This window comes from Thermobia domestica, chromosome 5 (genome assembly GCF_964235325.1).
Source record: "Thermobia domestica chromosome 5, izTheDome1.hap1.1, whole genome shotgun sequence".
In the NCBI taxonomy this organism is placed as follows: domain Eukaryota; kingdom Metazoa; phylum Arthropoda; class Insecta; order Zygentoma; family Lepismatidae; genus Thermobia; species Thermobia domestica.
The window spans coordinates 132,697,298-132,716,959 of record NC_137458.1 but is presented as its reverse complement, the minus strand read 5'-3'; positions in this window follow the sequence as shown (position 1 = coordinate 132,716,959).

Genomic DNA, 19,662 nt, shown 5'->3' with positions numbered 1-19,662 from the left:
CCACATTGATTTACAATCTCCGAACGATAAATTACATTGTAGCGCGTCCAAGAAAGTACACGCGTTGTTTCACGTACATCTGATAATTTAAAGAAAAAATTTTTTTGTAGTTATAATTTGAAAATTAATTTTAAAACCGGAAACAACAGATTTATTCAACTTTCGGTTTCAATAGAGAATCAAGGCCAAAGATTGCATCCGTTCTTGAAAATCTGGATACATACCCGAAAAAAGTTTCCCATCATCTTTTTTTTTACATCTATAGTGATCAATAGAAATGGTAGATTTGAACCGTTTCGGTTATATTACAGTTACTAGGACATAGCTAGAACCTATTTTATGGACCGTATTTGCCCTATAGCAACCAATACTGAAATTTATTGGTATAGAGAGACAAAGACGAATCTGGAACCTGTCGCTGAGACGCTGAATTAAACATCTTTCCGCTATCTATTACCGTTTTTGCACTGATATCTCTCGATACACATATAGACTAACATAGGTGTTCTATAAGACTTCCGATATTAATGTGTAGCACAGTTTACAAGTATAAACCAAGCCACAGTGTTACATACGTGAAGGAGTTCAGTTTGTATGGTGTGATATTTTGTTAGTAATTGAAGACTCGCTATAGAAAACAATGTAAGTGTCACTTTGAAATTGTTTCACTCATTGTATTTTTTTAAAATACGTTTATGCCTTAGATTTTCATAATTCGTTATATGCTAGGTTGTGTTTCTTTCTATTTGGTGACGGTTGAGCACAATTTACTATCTTTTCTCTCTGCTGTTGCGGTAACTATTGTTTATTGGCACTTACATTGTATTCTACAGTAAGTGTTCAATTATTGAAACCTAGAGTGACGGTAGATTTGTATCACTTGCTCTTTTAGTACAAATGTTAGAATGGAAATGGATATCGTTATCTATTACCATTTTAACTCTATGGCAGTAATCGTTCAAAACCGATATTTGTTGAATTCTACCAATTCCGATTTGAATAGAAGATTTAAACACAAGGTGATATCTATTCTTAAAATGCGAAATTGATCCAAAAAAAATTCCAAATAGGTTCTCGCTATCCCCTATCAGTTTTGCTCTATATACTCGTAGATCAATACTGAAAACTGAAGTTTTGGTAAATTTCTGTCATTTAATATTTTAGTATATAGTTAAGAATGGAAATGACATTTGTACTTTCAGTTGTATTTTATTTATTATAGGCAATCGCTCCTCGCTCTCCACTAACATTTTTTTGTTCTATAGTGATCAACTGGAAATGTTTGGCTTCTACCGCTTCCGGTGAATTCCTAACGTTTGATCTTCTACATCTTGGTCAAAGTTGATGTTGATCCATCAAATAGTATTTAAGATTTTTTTGGGGGGGGCGGTCATCCGAATGGACAGACAAGGTAATTATATAAACGAGTTTCGAGTTTTACACTGAGAAAAATCCGTTCTCCGGACAGCGGTATATTGTACAAATATACGGAATCCTCTTGCTTACCACAGAAATCAGTACGGAGCATACGTTATCCATATGCTACATATGCACTGAACTTAGATGTTACATCATGCCGTTGCAGGATGTTTGATATATAACAGTCTTCCTTATATTACATACATACGTTGTATATGTATGTTACCTTCGTCAGCTATATATTATGTACGTCCATTTGTATTTGAGATCCTGACCGCCTTGTTTCATACGGAAAGTACGTACAAATGAAACACTTATGCAGAAAGTATTATAAAACATGAGATTGCAGTTATACGTTTACTGTACGTTAAGTCCAAAACCTACAGGATTTACAAATGTAACATATGATTTTACGTACATTTTTTTCTCAGTGCACCCCACACTCCTTAATAACTAAAGAAATTTATGATTGTGAACCCATAACAGGCCGCTTGCAAAGCAAGAGTACAAATCTTCAAATAACTACACACTGAAGCTAAATCAGAAAAATAGTACTTCGAAAAACAAAAGAAAAAATCAATTCGTCTGTACACTATCCGTGCTCAATAAAATATGATTGTTGATTTAAAAAAATAAAGAGAAGTATTAACAAAAATATTAGAACATTTGGCCTTTTACCTCTTTCGAATATTTTCATCCATGACCAGTGCCGGATTTAGGTTTGATGGGGCCCTAAGCTATTGAAGGAGGCCCCTTATACGTTAAGTTTTCTTTTTCAGCTTCCAAAATTCAGTTTTTTAGGTTTTAGTATATGCTATATGTTAATTTATGGATCTAAAGAATATCTAAATGGAAACAAGAATCCATTACAAGTAGGGCGGAGAAACGGGGGATCCATTATAAGCATGGCTAGATAAAAGGGGCCTAATTACAAGTGGAGCTGAGAAATAGAGCCCTATTTCTTGTTTCATAAAAGGCTAGTACATAACAATACAAAACACCATTGTTGTATGTGAGTTTTATCTTATTTGCTTTTTCTTGTAATTTCGAAATTATATTACAATCAGTATATTTGTTTAAATTTTGGGGCCCCCAAGAGAGTGGGACCCTGAGCTATAGCTTGTTTAGCTTATACGTAAATCCGGTACTGTCCATGACTTTAAGGAATTTTCAAAAAAGCTGTTTTCTTTTTGATACGAAAATGAAGCGGAGAATTTGCTCCAAGTTATTCTTCAAACTGGCAACATTGTGTAGCGTTATTAACATGTCAAAACCTGCTGACAGATTGACATCTGGTTGTGGTAACATCGGTGAGATGTGTGACTATATGGGAGGCTTTGTGTGTATTTGTGTGTGTTTACTGATTGCATGCGTACGCGAGCGTGTGAGGGGACAAAGTATTCAAGAGATCCCATACATGGAAATTTAAGACTTCTTCTGTGGGAACACATATATCATGATTCTTTTTTTTTTCTGTATTTCTCTCTACATACACACACACACATACATATACACAAGGCACATGCTTTACATATCATGGTAACATGTTTGCATATACATAACTCCAAATGTCGATTGAGTTGCATATTCCGTTATACCGATTCTCCTTTACAATCTCAAAATTCTATATTTTTTAAAGAATGTACCATACTTTTATTTTGCTGCTTTACTGTAATATTTTGTTCTCCATGTTTTGTTAAATGAATAACAATAGCCTTTAACACTAACAAAGTGTAAAATGAAGTAGATAAGCATTATATTAATTGCATTATTTGCATATAGATAAGCATTATTTTTAAAAAAGTACCAATTTGTTCTCATGGATAATAAGATTTTAGTGTCCTTTTCAATTTTATATTAAGAAGTATTAGAGTTACTATTAGAATTATTTGTATTACTATTAGGAGTATGGTGTTACTATTAGGAGTATGTCAGTGGAATATTTAAAAGGGGCTTCCGGGCCTAAGCCCCCCAAATTTTATTTACTAGTTTAAAGTAAATGAAATATCTTGCAGAATTTTCACATTTCCAGAAATAAAGTTAGCAAAGCTCCCTGAAATAAAGTCGTAAATACGCCAATAAAGTATGCTATTGAAAAGTATATTTTTACATGCACAATAGGGGAAAATCTCCTTATTTTCTACCACTTTCTCAATTATACCGCTATGGTTTCTCTGAAACGACCTGTATGGTGGTGCCACCACGTGGCTATTAAATACATCGCCGTCTGTTTGGACCATGTACCAAACAGCGTCATTGTACAGTCAGCGACAAAAGTTCTTTCCGTTTGATGGAATTAGTTTGGTAAATAATTTCAGAATGGAAGGTTAATTTGAGTACAGTTTTCAGTAAATTAGAAAGAACGTAATTCTGTACTTCCCAGTCTTCAAATTCGATGAAATTGTGTGCGTTCCACCGTTATTCCCAAAATAAGTTTTACCAAATGGAAAAAAAACTTTTCTCGCTGACTGTACGAGCTGTAGTTTGTTCGCAATACATGTTTAGATACTTTCGCTTTTTTTAAAAAAAAAAGTCTTATTTTCTGCGAGGAAACCAAAGATTCTATACAATATAAGGTATGTACAGGTACTATACTATACAAAGTTAAAGTTTCCTATTTCGTTGTCAATAATATAGTATACTTGTTATCAAAAATCAGATATTCTACATTTGGTAAAGTGTACGTACAAGGAAAACAAAATTGTCATATCTCCTTAATTGTACCTTAACGTTTCTAGTAAATTGTACCGGCAAAATTTAGGATCAAAATTTAGGAAACAATGTACTCATTGTAAGTTTGGTTGCACACTAGGTACTTAGGTATAAGCAACGTGATTAATGTGTTTAAGTTGCTGGTTATAAGAGAAATGATTAACTTGTAGATAGGATGCAGTCATGAGAGTGGTCTATTTCTTATTTATTCTTAAATTTAAGGTATATCTGTCTATGCTGTATGTTGAAATTCAAACTGGTATCGTAAACTGCATGACTATTTAGTATAAAAGTTTATAAACGTGCTATTCCCACCGTCATAACTACACTGTTAATTTTCAGTATCCAAGTTCAACTTTGTTTCGTATTTTATAATATTTCTTTCTGATTTATTTGCAAAGTTTGATAATTACAGATTCATTAGCCGTAAATGTGAATATACTTTCGTTAACTTTCACTTTTCGTATATGTCTTTGTATTTCAACATACTCCGAAACAGCTACAAAGACTTAAGTTTCTTACCCAGATGTAGTCAGAAATCTAAAATATTGATAATGATCAATAATGTATTAGATTCCATTGCTCAAATGTTGCTCATTCCAAAATTATTTACCGGATACAATACTGGGGTAGGATGTTACAATTAGAAAACGGTTTCTTTAATTACACCACTTCTTCATAGGGGAGTATGGTGACTCAGTGGTAGGGCATTTGCTTATCTCTGGTGTGTGAGGCCCCTGGTTCGATCTACGGCCAAGGTAAGTTTGTGGTGGAGAACATCGTGTCCGTGAGTTTTCTCGGGCCACTCTCGCTTCCTCTCGCTTTCTCATTCCACCAATTCTTCCAATCACCATTCATTTGCCTTAATCATCCATCTCCCTTAGCCTAATGGGCATAATCGTGATGTTAAACGAAATTATTTTATTTTTACCCCTGCTTCATACTTCTTCATTTAATTAAACACTTTGAGTGCTATATGGGGTATTTCTTTTCCAACAATTTCTTACACTACCAACGACAGCAATCAATAATTTAAATACTTACTTTTTAAAAATTTTCATTATATTTAAGAAATACAAGAAATGTCCTTAAAATGTCCTAGAAATGTTCTTACAATTTAGGGGACTTACCCCTAAACTTGGATCCAGAAACACGTTACCGTGGCGTATTCCATCGGCTGAGATTCGACTGTAATTTCGTGACTCAAGAAACAGTATCTTCATAGTGTTGAGTCAATGCTATCTTGGCAAATGCAATTTACTAACATATATTGTCAAACGTCATAGCAGCAGAAAGGCAGGTGTTACGATGACCAGGCTATCATTTTTAGAAACAACACTTGCGATCTCTGTTGCTACGCATTAAAGAAAGCTTTATTAGTGACTACTACTACATCGACTTCGGTAAATTTGTAACGCCGAAGGCTATATTCTTCCTTGAGATAAGGCTGAGCGCTATATTTTAGCAGTGCAGTGTCTGCCACGTATATTGTGACAGGTACAGTACAACTCGACTTCGAGAACCAACGGATACGATTCTGCCTTGGTCTACATTGTCGCCTGACAGGTAATTTACTGAACATATTATAAGATATCTTGGTTGTTGCGGTCCGCTAACAACTAGTGTCTATATTTTGGAATTATGTATAAGCAGCAAGGCGATAGGTTATTTAGGAGCACATCCAACGTGTTAGATTTGGTGTTATAACGTATAAATCCTCTGACTAAAACAAGTGGAAGCTTTCACACCCTAACGATTTCTCAAGTTTAGAGGTATTGTACACTTCTGAAATGGTAGTCATTTCTGAATAGTCTTGTAATGAATCATTATAATTCTACAAAAATTATTTTTCTTTGTACTGCAATTTTCCAATACAGCAATATATATTCTACCATTTCCATAATTTTTAACTATACTATCTTACCGTATTTGCATGCTGCAAAATTGTGATAGCCTTAGTTTTACATTTTAAACCTATGAAAAGCAGATTTTTTTAGTGTTATGTATATTCATTCAATTATCAGAAAGGAAGAATTAGCTGTAGTTATACAATACAAAAAGGAGCAGTCATTATTATTAACAAAACGTATTCTCAACTAGATGCAAGATTCTGTAAATAGCTTTTAAAGTAAGTATTTACATATTTTACAAGAAAGGAAAGGGTACGCTTTCTACGCCCAATTTGAGATATGATAATATGGCACGAGTAGTGTACAAAAGGTGCCACATTTCTATGACCTCTGCAAACATATGAGTTAATGTGGTCATCACTGCGCTCTAGCTGGCTTTTCCCTTCAGTTACTCCGAAACACTCTTGTAACCGATGTACCACATTTTAAATAAAATCTTCCAGTATTACATCCCATGATTATGCTGTGATGACTAAAGAAGGCGGTATTAATGACAGTGAATGAGAAGGTGGAATGAAAAAAGTGGGTAGAAACAGGAGAACGCCGAGAGGACCTATGCACACAGTGTTGATCCATCACAAAGCCAACTTGGTGCGAGATGTGATCGGACCAGACACCAAAGGTGAACGCTCTACCTCTGAGCCACTGCGGCCCCACTTCAGCAGAATTGGAATGAGGCTAAAAAGAGAGAATCTCGCTTCCCACCGGAAAGAAAACTGAAACAGTATGATTAGATATGATTAGAAGTAGATATGATTAGAAGATGAGCTTCTTATCAACCACACCACTGTGAACTTACTTATTTTTTTATTTTATTCTTTTAAGTTCAGGAATTAAAAAATAATTCTCTTAGATATCAATCATCTTTGCTAGTGCGGCCATATTTATTCTTTAACTTGCGGAATAAGATATAATTGTTTCATATCAATACTAATAAAATGCAATTTAATTTGTGTATATCCTCTTCTACTACGTAGTATGCAACCCAGCAATCACATTTGGAAAGTGGGTTGCATATGCAACAGGCATCTTCAGTTTATCATGCAATATAGATATAGTCCGGCGGTTCAAGGGGTTCAACTCTGCATTTTATGACTAAAAGGTCACACTTCACACAGATATTATTAAAAAGTCACAACAAATTAAAAAGGGAAGCCAAGCTGAAGTTCATGGCGGGTGGCTTTGCCAGGCATGGTTGCCTACCTACAGAAATGGATTACTATTTGCAGCGTTTGATTCGGTATTTGGCATTCAAACGTATCTCCTACGACACAAAACGTGTTAAAATAGAACGAGTCAATCATTAACTAAATCTACAAACAATGTCGGTACTGTTCGGTTAAAAGAGAGCAGTCTTTATGGCAGATTACCTACATTCGAGGATAGCTCTTCAAATTTCAGATCTAAAAGTGTTTGATCCATCACATGTTTTGTCAAATTGTATACCTGAGTAGGTAATCAGAAATCAATTAAACTGGCAAGAGTTGTTTAATTATAACGTAAGAGTACCTTTAAAATGAACACAAATATAAGTAAAATACTGTCATTTTTGCTTTACAAGAGCAATCCATAGTTAACTGCCATTAACAATACTAAGCTGTCACAACGTTATTTGCACTATAAAGTAATTGCTAAAAGGAAGTATAGAAGCCAAAGAAGTTAAAAAGAAAATACTCGAAACAGTTTATTCGCAGTCTTCTTTACCGTAGCAAAGTGTTGTTCAAATCAATGAAGACTTCCGGGATTTGCATTGACTCTCGAAGCATATGCTCTTGCAACCGCATTTAACCAACTCCAAACAGGTCTCTGCAACAATGGAGATCATGGTCCACTGCGGGGTTAAATTGCCTTCATTTTCTTTCCAACCTCACGAAGTTGGTCGGGGAAGATCATGAAGTGGTTTCAAACCAAACATTGAGCCCAAATCATAGACTGATAAGATGCTCTGCGAACATGTTGAATCAATGCGTCTCGTGTAGGCGGGATTGATTCAATCTTTCTTCTTTTCTTTGTAAATAAATGCTTCTTTGCTTCATTTACAAAATCTATAATCGATGACTTATCATATAGTAGCACAACGTACATTTTAATGATGGAATCGCTTCATCTATATTCCCGTTGGCCAGTGCAATAAAAGCTCCAGTCACTTTTGGTACTGCGTTCGAAATATCCCATGGCGTTTTCTTGCCTCTTCCGTAAAATAATGATGTGGTATCACATCCCGTAAATGCATAGAACATCGGAAGTGCTTTCGCCTTTGATGGTCCCAATGACTTTGAAATTTCTCTCACGTTTATATATCTGGAATAAAGAAATAGCACATGCCTTAGGCGTTTGCAATGCTTAAGTAAGCACAGCGCACAGTGTCACTTGATTAGCAGTAAATAAAAGGATATTTCACAAAGGTGTGTGTGAGTGCATTTAAGCAAACACTTTCTTGCGCCCAGGAAAGTGCTGGCGCGCCTGGAACAACAGCATGAGTGGATCCCATTTATAGATATTACATATATTTGCTTGCAAGGCCAAGCTATTATTCGTGGATAGTCTATATTTGTAGCAGTTATGGTATTCCATACCAAATCTTAATTATACTGTAAATAAGAAATTATCCCTGTGGATAGTGTGAAACGTGTATAACGACAGCTAATGCCGAGTCCGATACAAACTGAATACGGTTTCAGAGATTCCATCCTTCGCAAAATAACCTTTATACAAAAAATACTTCATTAAATGACATAGTGTACTTACCGAAAGCTTTTCTAACTCCAAAAGCAACGAACCTGTCCTCCAATGGCAGTTTGTCGAAAACGCTGATAGCCAAAACTATAATATCTGTATCCACAGTTCGAATGAGCACCTTTCGATATCCACAAGAGACAGCGTCTGCTAGATGAAGTATCATCCATGTGTCCGCTTCCTCGTTGTTGCCGGGGCTTAAAGAAGCTGTAGTCCACAGTTCGATCTGATAGTCAGTGCAAACTCCTCTTTGGTGTACAAACTGCTTTGTTCATTTGTCCAATCTCCATCTACTTTGGGATGATTAAACGAAAAAGTTGTCGCTTATTGTCATTTGATCGCAGGAACTGAAGAAAGTTCTTGGGAATTAGAGCGTTAGGTGAGACGCGATATTTCCAACTAGTTCTTCTTAATTCTCGTGTCATTTTTTTTTTTTTTTTTATGAAGTTGGGAAAATATTCATCCCGTACCACATTGATTCGTTTCACTGTTGCAAGCTGTTTTCGGAAGTATTCAACTATATTACCGTCGATATATTCAAAAGCTTTTTTGCTGCTCCTCGAAGAATCATATGAATAATAGCTGTTCCATCAAAATCTTCACTTCTACTTCAGGTTTTTAAAAAAATTGTTCATTTTCGAGAAGTTCAAGGAATTTGAGCGAACTAGTGACGAAGGTGCAACTCATTTTTATGCTTAAAGAATTCGCCCAAATCGCTTGATCTATATTGGCATGTAATGTATAGACGACTAAATAACACAGAGTCATTTGTATAGCTAGTGTACTTTCCAGAAACACGTGTTCGTCTCTTCTATTGATCCTTGAATATGGAAAACCTCTTGCATTTCAACGTATCAATAACTTTCTCTCTTTTGTTCTTCAATCTCTCTTCAACAAATCTTGTGAATTTCGATTGTCCTTCTCTTTCCATCATTTCGAGGGTATTAGCTGCCTCAGATTGTGCTATTATTTTGTTGTCGATCAGATAAAATTCTCTTGTTGTTCCCAGAAAAGGATTTCCAGCATACTGGAAAGTGATTATTAACGAATGAACATGTTCCTAAAATTTTTCAGTAAATGTTTTAGATGTTTCATGATGTTTAGTGTTCAATGTACTGACATAATTTCTAGGGATGCTTAAAGAAATCTCTGAAATGTTTTTGGACTTTCCGTCAATTCAATAATTACCCTGTCACCTTTAAGCGTGTCATTAGTTTGCTAGTGAGCTTGGTCGAGAGCCATCTCTGAAAAAGTTCGACAACCTTTTCGTGCAACAAAGGTATCTCATTTAAAACTTGCCATCACGTTGGAATGCAAGGTGAGAGCAGGTCATAAATATGAACTGTAAGTCACCGAGCGCAGTGTACGTGGCCCATTACAAGGAGCCATGGAAGTATGTTGATAATAGACTTTACGTACAAGTGGAAGTTTACTTTACGTATAGCTCGAACATATGTGAGCACAGTCACCTCCAGTGTCAAAATAGTATCCCAGTATCGGAACTGCGACTGTGTTTCGCGGCGATGTTTCTTCCACATTTTTAGAACTAAAATTTAAAGAGCTATCCTCGAATGTAGGCAACCAGCCATACAGACTGTCCTCTTTAAAAGGAACAATGCCGATATAGTTTGTAGATTCAGTTAATGACTAACTCGTTCCATTTTTACACATTTTGTGTCTTAGGAGATACGTAGGAATGTCAAATATCGAATCAAATGCAGCAAATAGGAACTCACTCCTATAGGCAAGCAACCCGTCAAGAATTTCAGCTTGGCTCCCCTTCGCAAATGGTTGGATATAGTCTGAAGGACATTTGTGCGACATGTGACCTTTTGGTCACAAAATGCAGAGTTCATTAAAATTTTGTCTCTTAACCGCGGGACTATAGATCGAGTACCATCGTGGTAGATAGAGTCTGTTAACCAATTTGATCGTTTCGAACTGGATTAAAGCACCAAAATTCGTACAGTGAATATAGACTAGTCATACGTTGGTTTGATGAATACTTTTCGCACTTGCACCTCCACCATCTTCGAATATGATGCTATATTGGATTTTTTTCATCATTTCATTCAACCCTGGGATTCTCGAGAACTAGTGGGTCTATCTAAATATTTTTATGAAGATAAAGAACTAATAGTCAAATTGATGAATTAATGTATCATTTTATTTTATGTTTTTTTTACATTTTTTAATTCTAGAAAAAAAAGCTCCTATAAACAATGTTTATTTAAAAGTTACTTATTTTATGGCAATCTTACGTCAGTAAAATTTTAAAAAATATTTCATTGTCTTTAATTTGATGTATAAATATTGAAATTAGGACAAAAATGGAGGAGATATAGTCATTTAACTTTTAATATGTTCAACATTTAATAGTAGCACGTTATATGGTACGATTTTACAATCAAAACAGTATTTTTCGATATCAAGTGATTATCCTCTGGGACTTTACATCTGTTCTCATAAGTACTGCCATTGTGTGGTAATACAATAATAATAATAATAATATCTTAGGTACATTCAACAGCAAAGGTAATTCCCCTGACAGCTATTATTGCACTAGATCAGTTCCAGTAATTTTGATGGTAACAGATGTAACCCAACTTACACTTAACGTTTCAATCTGAGGCGACAGTTGATAACCTAGCGGATCAATGAAAATAAATTTTACTGTATAGTTAATGTAAGGGAATTTTTACAATTTAAATCTTTCGGTTTCACATACTACAGTTATGTCCTTTAGACTGAGAGAAAGGATGATTAAGGCAAGTGAATGATGATGAAAGAATAGATGGAATGAGAATGTGGGAGGAAAGTGGAGAATGCGAGAAAACCCACGGACACGATGTTGTCCATAGCCAGGGATTTTTTTAAAAAAATAATATTAAGTTTTATAGTTTAGAGCATTTTGTAGAATGAGTGAATATATCAACGATAATGTAGCACGTTATGTGTGTAATAGACCTATATTATTTCAATACATACTGTATGTAAGGAGAAATTAATAGATCGTGCAAGAAATAGAAAATGGTTAAAATTAACTGAAAATATCAAATATGGAACAATTAGAGGAAATAAGTTTGCGGATCTTTGTCCCCTTCAGGGTCGTACTTCAGTTCCCTGTCGTACTATACATTTAAACCGGAAATGATCGGTTTCTACAATTTCCGGTTTGAATATCACCTCCAATAATGATCTTGATTCCTAGCTTTTGTTCCTTTACATTCTGACCAAGAATTGATGGTGATGCATCAAGTAGTTCTTGATATCTTTTTGTCTCTCGGTCAGACTAACACAAAACCAGTATCCAGATTTTACTAGGGCGGAAGGGAGGGAGGGGCAAGGATGTCCACTGACATAAAAATTTCACGAACTGGCTATTTTTCAGCATATTAGTAAACAATTTATTAAAACGCATATGGCTTCTCAAACTCAGGGGGGAGGGGCAATTGTTTCTTCAGCTTTCTCCAAATAACACCGCTGACACACGCGGACAGACAGGCTTAATATAAAAAGGAATTTCGGTAGACTAAACTCTTTTGACAAAACCAGTAAAAAGGTCTCACAACCTCAACAACTGAAGTTTAGTTCTCCACCTGATTGTTAATACTTCTTAGGGAAAAACATAATCCACAGATAATTTTAGCAAATTCTGCAGTATTCACGTTCCTACAGAGTTGAAATATATTACGTCCAATACTATATATTCGTTATACACTCCTGTTATTCTTAGACTTATTGGCCATATGAATAATCAGAAACACTTCAAGGTATCGTTATAGAGAAAAGAGAGCATACAATTATTATAGAAGATAGACGATATTATTCACTCACTTCATCACGTACATTCATATTAAAATCCCGCAGTTTAAATTTCTGGATTACTAATCTTATGTCACAAATGTAAATAAAAGGTCATAATCCATATAAAACTACACGAACAATTTAAAGGATTCATCAATGCAAGTATCTATATATAAATATATATTCTGAATGTATCTACTGTGGGAGAGCAATAAATTCAACAATTCTATTTGGTTTCTTCATATTCTATGCAGTATTCAGAGTTTGATGTGTTTGCTAAACATTAAAACTTGATAAAACCACTTTCAAATGTGGGTAATCCAATCTTTGAAGAACACACTTTGAACTATGGTTACAGTGTAAAACATAGGACATCTGACGCACATTATCTGTAGGATCCTAAAATATCACAAAGCTTATAGTGAGGTAGCATAGCTCTTACCAACAAAATTCTCAATATTGACGGATATATTAGGTTGTGTATTAAGCCTTCTGTGCACTTGATGGCGTTAGCGTCCCAAATCTCATAGCGCGTTAGGTCTAACACCACTCGACTGCTGAGAGTTGAATTGAAGCTAGTATACGTGCAAGAAATATTGGAATTCATTTTTATCAAACGTAAGATACTGCGACATAAAGATGAGTTAACTTCTCGCAAAACTGAACTACACTTTAGAATTTTATTTCTATATAGGCGCAAATGCTGTGCAGGCTCGTGAAGAAATCGTGCTGTTTACGCCAATCGAAAGCAACAGTCAAAGGATGGTTCAGTCTTTTTTTTTAATGAAAATTTCAATGTTCAAGATGCTGTTCGTAATTGGAATGGCAATGGATCACAATTGGCAATGAATCATAAAAACATGGAATAATTGGCAATGAATCACAAAAAGAAAAAAGTGAATGATATTGTTGCAAAACTCAAGCAAGACTGACATGTAAGCAGACAAAACATTACTAATGACCAAAACATCCATCCCCAAAGTGTTAAACCATTTCGATAAAGATGCCCTCATAAAGAAGTTCGACATTTTAGTGCCACGTGATCTCACTCAAGAATATTTACTCGATCGCGTTTGCATCTGCGAATCTGTAAATAGAAATTCTACTGAAATGTAACGAATTAAAACAATATCTAATTTGGTTGATCACGAAAGTTGAAAAGTAGGTAACCTACAACAACAATTTGTGTAAAAAGATCGTGGTCGAAATGAAAATGAAATGAAATTCTTAAAGCTTAACTTCCCACTTTATGTCCTTTAGGCGCATAAAGGATAAGGGATGACTAAGGGAAGTGAATGATGGAAGAATTGATGGAATAAAAATGTGAGAGGACACGAGAATACCCAAATAAAACCTACGGATACGATGTTGTTCCCTACAAACATACTTGACCAGGAATCGAACCAGGGACCCCACCCACCAGAGGTAACCCTCTAGCCACCTTGCTCCCGAAACAAAGAGGAATGTGAATAAAGACCACATTGATGCCCAGAAAGGTTATACTGCGTGTTTGGTGGGATTGGAAGAGTATCGTTCTTCATGAGCTGCTGTCGGCGAGCAGAACAATAGACTCAGTGCGACTGCACTTAGCAATTCAAAAGAAGCCGAAGGAAGACCATCGTTGAACTTTTATAACGTCTTACCCACTGCTAAAGCCACAACTTTTACTGCTATGATTCTTAAAATTTACCAAATAAGTATATTAAGAACAGCTAACATGTTCGAATGCTATCATCATGACCTGAAATCTTGGAAATATAATATATATAGCATTACAAAATGTCAAAAGTTTGTATGAAATTACCTACTCATTTTTGTTTAATCGCTGCCCTATAGAGTAAAATTTTATCAAGTTCCTTGTCTGTTAGAAGTTAATGCTTAATTCGGACAATTTACATTGGTGATCTTGAACAAATGATGTAGCTGGTTGGCATACTCAAGTGGTTTATGCTACTAGGCAGGAGATCGTCTACCTAAATGTTATACGTTTTGTTTCTAATAGCCTCATAGATATGTCAGAACGAAATAGTGCATGTCCTCCTCAAATGCAGAGAGACATTCACTAATCATCTTTTTTTTTTTTTCAAAACTTTTCATGAACAAAACGCGAATGCTGCAGCGGTATTCGTAACTGAGAGGACTGATCAAAGGCGTACAAAAGATTAGAATTTCGGATTTAGATTTGTGGGTTTTCTGCATATATGGCCATGTTAGCCCGTCATGTTTGAGGTATGACGTCCCTCGGTGAGCACACTATCAGGGGAAAGGGAAGGAAGAAAAATTGGGGATAGAAGGAAGTGACCTTGGACCTATATGTTAGGTACCACCCCAGCATTTGCCTGGTATGAATAAGGAGAATCCAGGAAAACCTCATTCAGGATGTCTGGCCTGAAAATGCTTCTTACACTTTGTCGACCGAGTATTTCCACCAGGAATCGAACCCGAGACCGCTCTCCTGGAAGGCGAGTGCGTTACCGACTACGTTACGCAGTGCCACCGTACAAATGATGAGACACCAAATGAATGAGAATGAAGCTGGCCTCTCAGCCCCGCCTCCTTCCCAACGAAAACGGTCCGCTTATGAAGAGGGGAGGGTTAAACCCGGAAAACACCGAGTATTTCCACCAGGAATCGAACCCGAGACCGCTCTCCTGGAAGGCGAGTGCGTTACCGACTACGTTACGCAGTGCCACCGTACAAATGATGAGACACCAAATGAATGAGAATGAAGCTGGCCTCTCAGCCCCGCCTCCTTCCCAACGAAAACGGTCCGCTTATGAAGAGGGGAGGGTTAAACCCGGAAAACACAGTAGACTCGATTTATAACGGACAAGATGGAACCTACTCTTGGAACATTGAATCGATTCCACAGAAAATACTTCTCGATATCTTATACCCTTTTCACCTTGTACGTAGACCAATATTGAAGCCAGAAGTAGTAATGGGTTTATATTCCTTCCGATTTTAGTAGAGGGATAAATGTAGAGATAGAATCTATTCTTAAGACTTTGAATCGATTCCGGATGTCTTTTTGTCGGTAACTACTATCTTTTTAGTTGTGTAGCAACCAATGTTGAAATGGGAAATCTAGTTGACTACTATTATTTCTGGTATGATATAAAGTTAACGGAGGAGATGAGACCTGCTGTTGGAACGCTGCGCTGAAGCAATTCCAAGGAATTGCGTCTATATAAGTTTGTTTGGAAGTCTAATAACCTGGGTAAAATTTCGGTAATATATCATTGCTTTCATTATTTATATAATATGTTTGATAAAGACATTAATGTGTTCTTGACGCTCAGGCGTGCACCCAGAAATTTCGTTGGGAGACATGCAAGCTTTGGAGAAGTGGTCCAATACTACAGGTTATTACATCTATGTAATATTGAATGGGTAATATCCCGTACCCGAAAAGTCAATAAATTGTAAAATATTTCCTCTTACATTCTCAGATAAAAATAATAGAACAAGAGTGTTTTTATAACAGAAAGAGTAAAGATGAAATGTAAGATCAAATTTTCGTGCTATTTCAAGCATTTCTATGTTAAACAAGTAGAGTTTAATTGGGAAAGTATACAAATATATCTTCAATCAGGTAGTTTTAGGATGGGTCCAGATATGGTTGGCTCCCTTTCCTTAGGTGCGCCCCTGCTGACACTAAAACACAGGTTATTAGACTTCCAAATATTATGTTATACATAAGTGTCAGAAGTCCATAGAACGGTTGTGTGCATTTGTCAAAAGAGATCATAGCTAAAACGGTAACAGATATCGAGATGTGGTTTCCTGGAATCGATTTAGCGTCCCAAGAATAAGCTCCATCTCATTTGTAACTCATCCATTCAAACTGAAAGTGATATAAATTAATCATTACCGGTTTCAACGTTGCTCACTATAGAAGGAATACAGTATCAGATAGTATCAAGCTGCTTTTTGGGATCGATTCATTGTCACAAATAAACATGTCATCTTCTCCCGCATCTCTACATTACAAAACCGAAAGTCGTAGATATTTTCTACTACTTCTGGTTTCACCATTCAATTCACATATCTCAAAAGTACACCATAATTTCAGAATGTGAAACAAAACTCATTTGTACTTAACTAGATGAGCAGTATACAATTTGAGATATACAGGAAGCTCTGTATGTATAGTGGAATGCTATAAGGAATACTATAGTACTGTTACAGTCAAGATGTATGTGTGTATTGTGTTTCTATTTAACTCGATTGTCACCTTGACTGAAGTTTGCATGATGTGTAATTTATTTCAATCAGGCAAATGTTGAGACACCATACCCACCAGGCATAGTCACTTTCTCTCTTCTGATATTTTACGCTTCCTAATTGATGATACATGATGAACTGGAAACAGTACATTCTGGGACCGTTGGTGTGGTGAGAAAATGTGAGTTGAGTTTATGGTCTTCGTGTGTACTCACAAATTGCAACAGATGGAAGCCCTCACCCATGGGTCGGACCCACATTAAGACCGGCCGCAGACTGACCAGAGGACAGAACAGTCTAGCCGATGTATAGTACTGTGAGTAATGTAACAAAGCCTCGTACCGTATACACTCGAGCACATGCTAGGCAAAGACCTCTCCAACTTTGTGACTAAACTCATGACTACCTTTCTCCGCATCCTTTCCTGCCTTCCTCTGCCTCAGCTTGGGTAGTCTTCCTCTGGTCCATTGCGTCCGGCCTAAGATTAGATTCTGTCCGTCATAATCTACATACGAGGGTGATTCAGAAAGTAATACCTCCAAGGTGATACCTTTATTTGTGTTTGACAGATAGTACCGATAGAGGTAGCAGCGAAAATCATAGTCCCCATTACGGGCAACACACTTGCGCAAATTTGAAACAAGGTCTCTCATGCCGTCGGGGAAGAATTTTAGTGCTGGTGGCGACACCATAGCCGATCTGCTGCTTCCACCTCCGCGTCACAACTGTAGCGTTGGTGCTTAAGGTAATACTTAAGTTTGGGAAGAGCAAAAAATTCGCAAGGCGCAAAATCCGGACTATAGATAGGATGAGGCAGAATGTCAACAACACTTTGCCACCAGGTAGGATAACTTTGAATTCTTTGGCAGAGGAGAGAACGTGTGACGGTACTCCGTCGACTGACGCTTCGTTTCCGGCTCAAAGTGGTGTATCCACAACTCATCTTTATCAATAAATGTCCCTGGGCGCGCAGCCTTCCGCTGCAATCAGAAATTCAATGACAGCCCGTTGTTTCAACCGGACGTCGCCACTAGATCTCATGGATTGCTCCATTACTCTAGAACGAGAAGAGATAGAAAGAAAAAATGAAATCTTTGAGTTTTACGTCCCACGGTTATGCCGGTTAGGCTAAAGGAGATGGTGATGATGAGTAATGAATGAAATGGTGGAATGAAAAAAGTGGGAGGAAACGGGAGAACTCCGAGGAAACCCACGCACACGGTGTTTGTCCACCACAAAGTTCACTTTGCGGGGCTGGGATCGAACCCCGGACCCCAAGCACCAGAGGTGAACGCTCTACTACTGAGCCACCGCGGTCCCAAGAGATAGAAAGGTGAAACAAGTGACATTCTATAGCCTAAGCACCAGTGTATTAATAATAATTAGTTCAGAATGTTTGCAGAACTATTTGCCAAGTAGTGGGCAAATAGTGCTGTGGGAAAGTGAAGGCACTACTTTGTAAATCACCCTCGTATGTTGCATAAAGATGTAAAACCAAAAAAAAAAAAAACTTAAAGCAGTACGTCTACATATGAAAGAAATGTATAACTACTGAGTTTACAAAGAATTTAGTATTGAAATCACCTGCATCTATAAAATATAGTACCTTCAATCTCGTCAATTTCCGTCACCAGTATGGGAATAGAACACTAATGTCTGCAAATATAATAAAACAGTCCCACAATCCTCTCTGCAAAGAGAGAATTCTCAAGTGACTCATTAAAAAAAAGGAATCGTATATTCTCAAATATAATAAAACCTCAAGTCGTTCTATTTCTAGAGTTTTGCATCTCAAAATTAATTCTATCTTATTAAATTCGCAAGCTCTCATCCGCAATTTGGACAAAAGGATCTGAACAAGAGGAAAACATCTATCATGAATTTGTGACAACGGAGAATTATATCCTTAACGTGAACAGCTTTTCAAGAGGTTTGTGGATTTGTGTAAGGATATTACGTTCATTTCAATTGCATTTCTGAGAACGACGATTGCTTCTCGCTTATTCCATTTCGCTTGTTCCGTTAGATTGCTCTAGAGTGCTTTGTAATTCTTATCTGATTTAGTTGCTTTGATATTTCCGTGATTTCAAAATGAGTTTGAAATCGTTTCTGTATGGCTTTTTATTCTAGCTCTTAAATTTTTACTAAATGTAGTTATTTCCGTGGAAGTATCAATACTCCAGCCTACGCTTGCCCGTTGGTTCTTGTAATATTACGAGGGACTAGAATATGTACTCTAGTTACAGGTGGCGACTAGGTTTAAATTTGCTTTAGTGGCATGATGCTACCCATTGAAGGAATAATTTAACCTTGATCTTAATTAAATATGAAAAAGTGTTTCTAATATGATACTAGTAGTAATTTTATCTAATGTTCAGTTATGTCTACAAATTTGACGCAAAACGAGTCATTTAAATTGTGAGCGAATAGTTGAAACCTTCAAACCCAATTAGTACTTTAAAACTTGTATCCAATTTATATAAGAAGACATGTTCTGAAAGACGGAACACTCAGGTTGGAGATTATTGAATATCCGAACTATTGAACACTTCTCTTGAAAGAGGGGGAAACATCGGTAGGTGAATTTTAGAGGATGAATCATTACCTTTGGCGACTGATTAGGTACCTCTGTTACTGTCAGTAACTTCTGTTCACTATTGAATTTAAATGAGCTAAATCATGTATGATACAAAAGAATTCAGTGGATATCCAGATTTTACACTACTTTGTATTTCAGATGTAAAGCATCACGGGCAATAGCCAATGGTGCGCGATATTCCGCGCGGTGTTGTCGGATCATGGACTCCCCTTTCCCTTCTCGCTCTTCCTCCAGTTGAGATTATGACACATA